Below are 13,221 nucleotides of genomic sequence, written 5' to 3'. Positions count from 1 at the left end.
ATTCAGGATTCTTTGGATTTGACAGTGTAGCACACTTGCGACAATTAACTCATAGGGGAATCTTGACATAGTTTTAAGAATAGCCAAAATCGGTCTGTTAATCATATGAGCTCTTCATTTGTACGATTTTTTTTCCTCATCCTATGGTATTTACTACTACTCACGATACAACCCAGTTACATCAATTTACCTCCGGAAATATCCAGTAAGAAAGCCATCATCTACATTCAAAATGAGGATAACAGATGCTTTTTGTGGTGCATCATTAATGATCATCATCCAGCCAATAATGATAAACAACGTTTATACCACTACAACAAGCCAGAATACCTCTCAGAATTTGAAAAACCTATGTCTGGCATTAATTACCCTGTAAATCTACGAGACATTAGTAAATTTGAGACACAGTACAAGACAGATAAAAACGAAAGTATAGCAGTACACATCTTCGGATTAGACAAAAACAACACCATCTACGTTCTCAGACATAGCATCATTAAAAGTAATCATGTCATCAGATTACTCCTGATCGAAGATGATGATAATTATCATTATTGTCTAATTCGGAATCTTCCAAAAATTAATAAGACGTCAAATTACCACAAAGTCTCGTTAGGTTTAAAAAACATCGTAGCAGGGGACCACATTGTAGGAGGGCCCCGTTAGGTTTAAGAAACAACGTAGGAGGTCGTAGCAGATTACACTGACGGCCCATCATCGTAGCAGAAGCCTATTAGGTCGTAGCAGATTACACTGAGGGTCCCACACAGGTCGTTTGAAAAATCGTAGGAGGGTCGTAGCAGGTCGTAGTAGATTACTCTGAGGGTCCATTGGCAGAGAATCGCTGCCTTACAGAAAAACATCGTAAAGGGAGACAGCCTTATAAGAAAATGTCGTAAGTCATTTAAAAAAGTAGGTCAAAGGGCGTCGCCAGAACGTAGCGTTCCACCTAATGAAAGGCGTGTTGTGGTTTTGTGGTGACGGTTGATTTTCTGGAGGTGGCGGTTGGATTTCTATGAATTGTGCCGGTAATGGGTTTGAGGCGCTAGCGTTGGTGTCTGAAATTCTGGGGTGTGAGAGAAGAGTGGTCGGTAGATAAATTCCTTTAAGGGGAAACAAATGGGCATCCGGTTGAACGAGTTGACCATAAGTGGATAAAAGGAGATCAATTCTAGGAAATGGTGTGAGTGGTCGGTAGATAAATCCTTTAATGGAAATGAGATGGGTATCTGGTTGAACATGTTGACCTTGACGGGATAAAAAAGAGAAGACGCGAGAAAGAATTTACCTGTGTGATGGAGGAATAGGAAAAGGGAATTTTTTTTCGGAGAAGCCGGGTGTAAAGAAAGACAATAGAGTAAAAAAAGTGTATTTCTCGGAAGAGACGACGGTACACAATGTACTGGGAAAGGAAGAAGATAGGAGAGGTAGGTGGGTGTTGTGGTGTGTCAGAATTCGTAGAAGAGATTCGTTGAACGTGTTGACCGTGAGTGGTTAAAAGATAAGATGTAAGAAAGATGTTGCTTGTGTAGGATGTGATGGAGGAAGAACAAAAGGAAAAAAGTTATCGGAGAAGCCGGCTTCACAAAGGGAATAAAGTAAAAAAAAATGTATTTCTCAGAAGAGACGGCGGTATGCAGTGTACCTGGAAAGGAAGAAGATAGGAGAGAAATGCTGGCGTTGGATGCTCAGCGTGACTAATGCTCATAGAATATGGTAGCAACGCCAGTCAGGAGGAAGGTATGTAAAAGAAGAACATACTGTGTATGTAGCATACCGTCTACAGCTTTGCCAGCAGAAGTACCTGTTAGGTTTTGCAGATATATAAAGTCTACAGCCTTGTCAGGAGAATTCGCTGTTAGGTTTTGCAGATTCGTTAGTTAGGGATCATCTGTTTGATCGATTCAGGTATCTAAGTTGCAGTATTCGAAGTGGGGCCCATAATGGGTATTGTGTCCTGGGTAGAAATTTGTCGCCGGTATGGTCGGTGTGAAATCATCCGATTTCTCGACAGAGGCTGTAAAATATCAAGGTCCCCGACCACTGCCGACTCCTCCACGTTTACCACGATCGTCAATATTGTCAGGATTGCCAACGAAAAAGGGGGAAAAGAAAAACCGTACGTGAGTATTCCTAAATACCTTACGGAACGCGGATTGTGCGAAGATAGAAATACTGCACAGCATAATTATGAAAAGGTGAAACGTGGCAGGATAAACACAATATCGATGGTAGTGGTGAAATGTCGAGGAAAGAAAGCGTGGTGTTGAGAAGAACATAAAGTGTAATCCTCTGTATGGCTATACAGAGCGTTCTCCCGGCAACACAATGTGTCTCGCACATCCTGTGGCGGTTGTTTGTTCCAAAAAACGAAAGGTAGTAAATCAAAAATATTGGCGAGGAAAAATACAAAATTGTTATTATTTGATAGCCCTGTAAGATACAGGGAATCGCTTTTAGTAACATTTTACAATAGACATTTTCTAGTTGAAACCTTCATGGAAATGGAAATTAATGGTTTCCCTATCAGTAGGCAGTTTATTAAGAACCGGAGAACAGGTTTATGTGAGACACATTACCAGCTCGAGAGAACGCCTGTATACGATCCCTTACCGTACCGCGTGTGGACCAACCGTGGAGCTGGTCAAGTAGCAACTCACAGGTATAATGCAGGTCCATTTATTGTAGTCTCAGAAATTTCCTCAACAGAATGCATATGTATCGAAACGAAATCCGATTTGAATTCCGAGTATGGAGATATAACGGATTTGCATGTTCCTCTTCGATGTGTAGCCACAAAACATATTATAATAGCTGATGATAAAATAAACACTGATCGTACCGGTGTCGAATAGGCTCGGTAGGAAAATTTAGATAAATTGCTGGATGAGGAAATTCCACGTCTGTACAGGGTTGAATGCAATATAAAATATATGATTGTGGAAGATTGCGATGTCGCAACATTGATGCGGATATTCCGGAAATATTATAAGGAATATATGTCAACATTGGGAGAAGTATTCCAATGGTTTCTGAGCAGCATAAATCTGGAAGAGTCAGTAAATGAGGCATTAGGAATAAAGGGTTCTGTATTATATTTGGAAGAATTGAATGATTATTGTGACAATCCATTACGTCGTGATGATGCAAGACAGAAGTATGTTTTTGTTTCCAGCATCTCCAAACTTGTAGACCAGTTTGCGAGGAACAGAGATACCCATCGTGAGTTTCCTGAGATAATAGAGGAAACGGATATATAAGAAGCCGAGAACTGGTCAACGTGAGATGTGAGAAAATGAAAAATTACCTGTGTTACCACTTTCGGCTGATGACTATACTGGTGATACAGATACGTCGTTTAGCTCTTCTCCATCTTCTCCCTCCTCCCCTACCTCCTCTGCATCTAGGTCTATTAAAGGAGGAGATGAGAGAGGGCCTCTGGGCGCGTTCCGGAGGATAACGGGGGTCACTAAGAGCCGCAGACGATAGGCCCTCTCCTCATTTCTGAAAAAATCATAACAATTAAAATTATAGTATATGATATTAGTAATATGATTGGACCTATTACTGGGACACAAAAAGTATGACTCCCTCAGACTGTTTTTTGCTTACACTTAAAACTATGTCAAGATGCTTATATAAGCTAATTGCCTACAATGTGCTAATCTGTCTATCCCAAGACTTTAATAAAAAGCCCTCGGAGATTGCCCGTAAAAAGTATGACCCCCCTCAGATTGATTTGGCTACACGTACAAAATCCTGCATCTATCAGGTTGTTGTCCATAGGATCGTAAAAAATATGCCCCTCTTGGCATTTTTTGGCCACACTTGAAACTAGGCCAAGATGCTCATATGAGCTTATTGCCTTTAGTGTAATACTCTGTCAGGTGTGCTTAAATACTTGACAGTCAGTTCAGAGTATGAATATGTTAAACCGAATATTTTAATTGGGCACCAGGCTCAACTTGTATATCTAGTACTAAGACAATGCATTATGAAGAGGCTTTCTAGAAGTGCTCTGTGACTTCCTCGTTTCTTATATCATAAACATATGATTTCTGACCTATAAGAATAACACTGCATATGGTGGCGGCAGGTGGTGTATCATGGAATTCACAGATTATTTTAATGCTTGTCCTGTCATTAACTACAACCTTCTTGCGTTTTGAGGAGTTGATGACAAACATTGGTCTCTGTGCTTTGAATTCATCGGGTGAGTAATACATGTCGGTATTGACAGTAGTGACTCTTTTGTGTGCCGCGTAGGCTTCGTATAGTGTAAGAAAATCATCCTTGGACATGTCTAAATTATAATTTTCTCTAGGAAACACCTCATTTCGGCCGTCTTTCAGATATATGTTCTTGATATTGCAGTTATCGAACTTACTTGAATTTTGTTGCTGGTTGTTGTCTCGACCAGTCTGAAACAGCACCTCCACAAGATCTGGCATGTCATATCGTATACTAGAAAATGAATTCGTAGCATCGAATTCGTAATAGCTACCAGTGGCAGGTTTCTGTACACATTGATATGTATAAAATTGTAAAGGCACCTGTGGATTTTTTAATATATATGCTTTATATTTAAGAGCATAACTGACTTCGTATTCAATAACCGGATTCTTAGCTCCATAGTCTGAAAAACACATTTGCCTTCGTCAGATAGGGTATTAGGCAGAGATGCCCCAGTAGAGTTTAATGAACTGTACCGGATCAAAGCATTATTATCATTGGCAGCTCTTCGAAATGTGATTCTTAAACCACCCTTGCACGTAATGTCTTTGTAATCTGAGCAGAATGCTGGCAACAGGCGCATCGGAAACAGTACAGTGTGGCTCTTGGTTATTATTTTATCGCCAGCCTCAAATCCACCGATTTTTTTGTACGAGGCTTCGGTCTTCGATAAATTCAGTATGGCTAAAGCTGTAGATGTAATACCAGGATAGTCTACTCTGTTTATGACAACACCATGCGGATCTCGATTTGAGAAAACAGATACGGTACGAAATTGTCTACCAGTCTTATATTTGAGTTAACAGAATAATCTGTGCCTTCGAGGTTTACAACATCAAACTTGATATATAGGTCTGTGCTGTTGTTGTGTATAAAGGCATCCCCTACGTCAAGGTCAACTTCAATCTCTGTGTTGTGCTAAATCAAATGGCAAAGGTCCTACGGTTCGGAGTGAACGACTGTAGCTCGTAGCTTTCGATATGCTCCTTGTCGTAGTATGTATTTTATTATATTAATCTCTATGATGGCGGTTGTTGTGGCTCCGGCAAAATCAACTAATTCTTCTTTTTCGTTAGTGACTACCAACTCAATATAGTCGGTTCCATTATGGGACACAGTAAAATATAATGTTGGTGATGGAGTGTAGATGATTGACTCCATGAATTCAGAGTTAGGTTTGAATGTTGCGATGATGCCAGGTTTGTTTGTGAGTGCCTATGCCATCTGGTGTGGTGATCATACCCTCAGACACATTACAATTAATATTCAGAGTCTCTATGGCCAAGAATTTAGGTATATTAACAGCAATGTGTTTGATTGCAGGTTCAAGTTTTGTGTTGTTCTGGAAGCCTAATAGCTCTGCTATAATACCCAGATCCACTGTCTCTGTAGAAGACACAATCTCTACTCTGTGAGTGACAGAATTTTGAGTTAAGACAACACCACTAGGTAACTGAGCATTTAAAGTAGATATATTATACTGCCCTGGAGTGATGACAATTTTTTGATCCTCAACTGTGATTGTCTTGTTATGGTGTGTAATATTAGGGATAAAGTACATGCCGTAGAATGCTCTGAGAGCTATTGATTTATGATAAATAATATCATCATGAAGTTTGAGTTTTAAGATTGAATTCTGGCTGGTCAGATGGAATATGCCCATGATGTTTTATATACCACAGGGCCTTTTGAAAATCTTCGATTGATGGTTTATTTATTTGGGACAGATATCTATGAACAGATAAACACAGATGTACACAATTAATATCTTCAAAATTTTGAATACGATCGTCATTGTTATACAGATTATGATATTTTACATATTTTACTACATTATTAGGAGGAATCCCCTCAAACGAATCGAACGCAAACGCCTCGTTGTTTGAATATTTAAGATAACAGATCCAGTGTGTGCCCTGATTTTTGTAGCTATCCAAATTGTTTATGCCACACTCTTTTCTGAGCGGTTGTTCTGGTAAAGAATCAGAAATGTATACACCTCTAAAATTTTTGTAATGTTATTTGACCTATTAGGCTGATTTGGCTACACATAAAACTAGGTCAAGATGTCCATATGAGATTATTGCTCATGTGTGCTACTCTGTCTAACCCAGGACTTTTGTAAAAAACCCTCGGGAATTTCTGTGAAAGTATGACCCCCTCAGATTGAGTTGGCTACACTTACAAAAGTTGCATCTGCTAAATTGTTGTCCATATGCTTGTTAAAAATATGCCCCTTTTGATATTGTTTTTGCTTCACTTAAAACTAAGCCTAGATGTTCATATGAGCTTCTTGCTTTTAGTGTAATACTCTGTAAAGTGTAATCTTATTAGCTACATACACACACACACACACACACACACACACAAGTTTACTTCTGGTTTACTTCTAGTCTACTTCTATTGCATCATGTTGTGCAACAAATTATTATCCAATATTATGCAACAAATTATTAGGCATGTGCTGTTTTCTGATTGGTTGGTTATGATGTAATGTGATGATGTGGTGTTTTCTGATTGGTTTAAGTAAGCAAGATTTATATTGGCTCTATAAATCTATATAAGTTAGAGCACAGTGCTGATTTCTCACCTTTGCTGGATCAGCAGAGGAACCCACATCGCGGGGGATAGAACTTGAACGGGCTCCACCAAAGTATAGGAGACTAGAAGCATATAATTTGGCGAAAAAACCCAAGTAAGGTCATAGAGTTTTTCATAGGGAATAGCATTGTCAGGTTGAATTTACATATCAGTTAGTATTGTTAGAGTGTTTGAAGAGTACGGACATGTTGTTACAGTATTCCTCATACAGGTCTGTTTGGTTTAATATAAAAAAAATTCTTATTATTCATATTAAACATATTTCTGGAATACTGAACAAAAGGCTTATATGTTGTATAAAGGAGTCTGATATTTGATACATCCAGCTTGTTTGTTGTAATCCACTTATATTTCGAGTAGTATGATTTGTGATATTACTGGGTCGATAAATGATGAGCACCCCTGAGGCAGATTTGGCTACACATAAAACAAGCTCAACATTCCTATATGAGCTTTTTGCTCAAGTGTGGAACCCTGTCTAATCCAAGATTTTTGTAAAAATGCCCTCGGGAATTTCCCGTGAAATGATGATCCCCCTCAGATTGATTTGCCTACACTTATAAAAGGCACTTCTGTGAATAAATAAATAAACTTGTTAAAAATATGCCCCTCTTGATATTTTATTTTGGATACACTTAAAACTAAGCCCCCCTCACCCACACACACACATATTTACTTCCGGTCCACTTCCGGTCCACTTCCGGTCCACTTCCGGTTTGCCTACTTCCGGTCCACTTGTGGCCTATTTCTGGTTTATTTATATTGCATCATGTTTTGCAACAAATTATTACCCAATATTATGCAATAAATTATTAGACATGTGTTGTTTTCTGATTGGTTGGTTATGACATAATGTGATGATGTGTTATATTCTGATTGGCTTATTGTTTCAGATGCTTTCAATGCGGTCTGTGCTTAGGCTATATAAAGAGATTTTGCATTGCATATCTGCCAGTATTGTGAGAGTTGTTGAAGAGTAAGGGTGTGTTGTTGCAGTGCTGCTCATATTTTTTTAAACACAAAAATATTGCAAATTTATATAAATTGAATTACAAATCTATTTGATTTAATAGACAGCATTTTTGACAACCTGTCATAGGTTTATTAAGTATAGAGTTTTGATCTGAACCCCAAGAAATTTTATATAAATAACAAAGCCAAAAATATTAACACACATACACATATACACACACAAAATATACAAAGCACACTGCTGAACCCAACTGATATTTTTTATTAAGCATAAAGTTTTGATTTGAACCCCAAGAAATATATATAATAAACAACAACAAAAATGCCAAATCAAAAATATTGTAATCAATGCAATAAGAATATATCCAGCCCCAATTGGGTTAAGCACCAAAAGAATTGTAATCCAAATAAATGCAGAATTCTCACAAAAATATGCCCAAAATACCATAGAAAATATAGCATGGAATATTTCACTTATACTTGTTCTGCACAGTCATCAACATTTCCAAACAAATTCATTGGAAATATTTGTGTGATTGCCCTCTATAGCTTGGATTGCAAGGCCAAATTTTGTAATTTTCTAGAACAGGAGCTAGACCCTGTGCACCAGAAACAGGCCATAAGATGTTTATCCACTATTTATGTGAGCATCATGGAGCACACAATACACTTTACAATTTTGAGAATCTCAATTTAAATTCAGGAACAAGAGATTTGGATTTGATGAATCTGGAAATATCCCTTTTTTCAAAAAATGTTTGCATCTTGAATCAACCTGCAAACAATATTACATGTTAGGCTGGGCTATCTCAACAGCAGAGGCACGCAGCTTAGTGGTTTCCCGCACTCACACTCTGTAAATACATTCCATGATTTTATTATCCTATTAAAGCACCCAATGCTGCAATTTTTAAATTTTTGCTGAAGAAGATACATGATTATCTCAGTCATGTTCAACATCTGAGAATTGTATGCATCAAAATATTGCAGGTGATGATTGAAAGCTGCACCACTATACAACATCCCACTGTTGTGACAAATTCTGACCTATGGAACCTGTCCAGATGCATCAGCAAAAATCTGAAATGTTTCCAGCTTGAGCTCTGATTGGGAAGGATCTCAAAATCATAGAATCTCCCCACACTTGCATGATTTGAAAACCATCCGCCATAATAGGAAAAATCAATATAATAATAAAAAACAACAAACTGTCCCACAATTCTCCTGCAAGAATTATACTTGTGGCACTCAAAATCAGTGATGTATCTCAAGTTTAGATATTTGAAGCTTTGTGTGCTGTGCAATGCCCAGTGGAACTCTGTCTTATTGTTGATTGAAAATACATCATACTCTGAAAATATTGAGAATCTAATTTTGAAATCAGGAATAAGAGATTCAGACCTAATATATTTTGCAACATTTCTTCTATCAAAAAATGACATGTAGCTATTACTCCAAGAATATGTGAATATTGCTCCTACCCAAAAAACTGTGCACAAGACCCAAAATGAACAATCCCTGTTGTGGAAATTGGTACTCACAACAAAATCCAACCCAGAATATATGAATCCTGTGTTTGTAGTTATAAACTCAAATATGTCAAAATAACATATAACAATATTATGATTGAGTTTGAAGTCTGATCAAAGAGCATATATAAATTGTTCATGCATTTGTGAAAAAAGTAATTGTTCCTGAAGCCCAACAATTCTGTTATGTGTGAATTCAACCTTTCCCAAATATCCCAGATTCAGGAATCATACAATTCTGGCATATCTATTATCATAGATTTATCAACATGACTACTGTATATTCTTAATTTTAACAGCATCTGGAATTTTATCATAATCTACATATATACTCTGCTCATCCATGTTGAAACTGTAGGGTGTGCAGGGCTTATTGTAGAGGCCTGGATTCTTGAATTTCTTACCCTGTTGCTTGTTGCTTGGGGGCTGATCGATCTCAACAGGTTCTATGTTGAAACTGCCGGGTGTGCAGGGCTTATTGTACAGGCCGGGATCCTTTAATTTCATATCATGTTGCATGTTGCTTGCAGGTTGATAGATCTCAACAGGTTCTATGTTGAAACTGCCTGGTGTGCAGGGCTTATTGTACAGGCCGGGATCCTTGGATCTTCTACCCTGTTGCATGTTGCTCGCAGGTTGAATTCATGTCCACTGTCAAGCAACCACCTGAACTCTGTTTCATTCCTAACTGCAAACAGATCATATTCCCGACAAGTCAGAAAAAAAAACAAGCCTGAAATCACACAGCAGTGAATCTGATTTTATGTATTTTGAGAGGTTCCTCCTGTCAAAAAACATTCCTACATTAACTGCTCTATAGATATGTTAAGATTTGAAGGTTGCAGAAAATTGCACCTCAAAGGTTCAAAATATCTTAAATGATGAAATTTTATCTTCTAGCTCAGCAGATACAGAATAATCTCATTTGCATTGATAACACTTGTGATGTATTTTCCTCCCCTAACAAAATCCGCACCAGGAAACACCAAGCCTGTATCTGTAGTTACAAATTCAAAATCATCATAAGATTTCAAATGAATATCACTATTTAAATGTTTCCAGTTCTCAGATATGTTAAATGGGATATTAAAACAACACAGTGGTTCAAAATATTTTGTTGTGAACCAGTAATTTTTTCTGTAACAATCATAAAAACCTACAAACAGCCCAACAATTCTCCTGTGCAGCAGATGTATGTATTGTTTCTTCCTGCCCAACAATCCCAGATGCATGCATCCAAATTCACGGCCACAGTCAAGCACGCACCTGAATTCTGTCTCATTTCTAACAGCAAACACATCATATTCACATAAATTGGAAAATACAAGCTTGAACCTATCTGCAAGTGATTCTGATTTTAAATATTGTGATAAGTTCCTTCTGTCAAAAAACATTGTGCAACAACAAGTGCAGTGTGTTATCCCTCTAGGACAATAACACATTCAAAAATGCAATGCTGTAATTTTTTAAGAGCATGTTCAACACTATGCCTGAGGATATTGTTCCTCTGCTTTTGATAATCCCTGTTTATTTCCAAATCCCACTGCCCAGGATACATGTTTGATTGTTTGCATTGCGGGATTGATTCCCACTGTACCAACCTATGTGTGTATTATTGGGAGTTTAGATAATTGTTTCCCGCACCTGCATGTTTCATTCCAAGAGGTTCTATCTAGAGACTGTACAAGGCACTCACTGCTGCAATTTCTAAATTTTTGCATCAGAAAATACAGAACAAGCTCATTCAGGGATTTGTGCTTTAAATACCCAACAAGATCCGGGTGGAAATCATCTGCACTGAACAAGTGCCCATCATCTGTGGTCACAAATTCAATATTCTTATTAAACAGATTGGGATTGGAAATTATTCTGTTCAAAAATTTAAAATGCACCCAATTTAAGCTCTGATCAGCCATGAGCTCTAAATCATAATCTTCATACCCATCACAACAATTGCTGTACCAACATTCATCAAACAATTTCAACCTGCAGAAATAATAATAGCTCCCAGTGTGGTGATGCACAAACAATCCACAAATTATCTTAAACTTATTGTACATAAATTTTCCAAACTTGCTGATGCTCTTCAGTGACAAGTATTGAAAATTCTTGTCAGTATCAAGCACCCAGTGCATTTCAGTCTCATTCTGAACTGTAAACAGGTCATACTCGGACAGGTTCAGGAACCTAAGCCTAAAATCCCCAACAAGTGATTTAGATTTAATGTATTTTGAAATTGATCTCCTGTCAAAAAAATTCTGCATTATGACAGGCACAATGGCAGTGTGAACAATTCCCTGCCGCATTGGCATGTATTTTGTATGTTGTGTGCATCAAGTGACAGGCATATGCATTCATGCTCACAGTTTTTAAATTTTTGCCTAAACATATACATGAGAATTTCATTGAAGTTTGTATGTTTTAAAAATTTGCTCATGCCTGGCTTAAAATTTTCAGGTAGGTATAAATTGCCCTCATCTGAAGTGACATATTCAAGAGGATTCAGGTCCACATAAACTCTGTTTGAGATTTTATAATGGACCCAGTTTAGACTCTGCGGCATAATTATGTCCATTCTGTGCACAAAACAATTCTTATTGCAATTGTTGTACCAGTAATCATCATACATTGCAAATCCACAATGCCAATAATAACACTCTACAGAATAATGCTCAAAAAATCCAACAATTCTTTTGCATGTATTGAACATGGATATTTCAAATCTTGTCAGGGATTTCAGGGACAGGTAGTGAAAAGCAAAATCACTTGAAAGCACCCACTGTGTTTTGAGCTGTGTCTGGACATTATTAATCTGCTCTTCTAATTGTTGTTTCAATTGCTCAGAGTTGGTAGCCTGAATCTTTAATTTGGCTTGAAGAGCTGCTACAGCTTCCTCTAAATTTTGAAAATTATCCAATGTAGCCAAGTCAGTATATTTTTGAAACAATAAATTGAGTTCTGAATCAATTTTAAGAAGAGGGTCCATGCATTGTGATTGTAGATTTGTAATTTCTTGTTGAAGACTGCCATTGAGTGTGGTTTGTAAAGCTTGTAAATCACTTCTTAATTTTTTGACTCTGACATCAAGCATCAGGATCTCATCACTGTGATCTTCATGTCTTGTATGGCCAAATATATCATTAGGCATTTTTGTTTTTGATTTAGTGGTTATTTATTATAAAATATCTAATTCTTAATTTTATATAAAAAGGTATAAGCTTGTTATAGTGTCCCGGGACCTAAATATATAAACAGTCACTGGCAGAGACAGTATACACAGTGCCAGAAATCATGTTTGAGTGCTTAATTCTATAAATATTTCTCCCTACTGAAACTTTGACATCACCCTCGCGAGTTGTAATAAATTGTAATTGACCACCTACAGGTAATTGGTAATGATTTAAATTATTATTAAATATGTATAATGTTTTACCTGTTTCATCATCAACATCTGTAAGTATGCTATTTAGATGAAAGCACTTAGTTTAGATATCATAGATTGTATATCAGAAGAGGGTCCAGGTGTTGGCAAGTCCATAATAGCCTGTTTTTTGAACGTAAATAAGTTCATTGGCATGTTTATTTATTTCAAATCATGCTCTGTAATTGGGCATTGATTACCACTTTTCAAATCACATTGAGCCCATGGTAGAGTATGTATGCCACATGATAAAATGAATCTCTTATCATCATGTGGGTCCAGAGCCATTTTCTTACAACATTTGTAGTCAAAAGTTATCTTTACTGTGGATTCTACATTCAGATGTTCTGATTAAACTCTGTGATTTGAGACAATTTTTGTAATCTTTAAATTGGAGCTCTTTGTCAACAATTACTCTACCAATACCCTTGGCTTTTTTGGCAACAGCACCACTAAATGTTTCAA

The sequence above is a fragment of the Lepisma saccharinum genome, chromosome 22 (assembly GCF_977018435.1).
Source record: "Lepisma saccharinum chromosome 22, izLepSacc3.1, whole genome shotgun sequence".
Lineage (NCBI taxonomy): Eukaryota > Metazoa > Arthropoda > Insecta > Zygentoma > Lepismatidae > Lepisma > Lepisma saccharinum.
Note: the sequence above shows the minus strand (reverse complement) of the source record.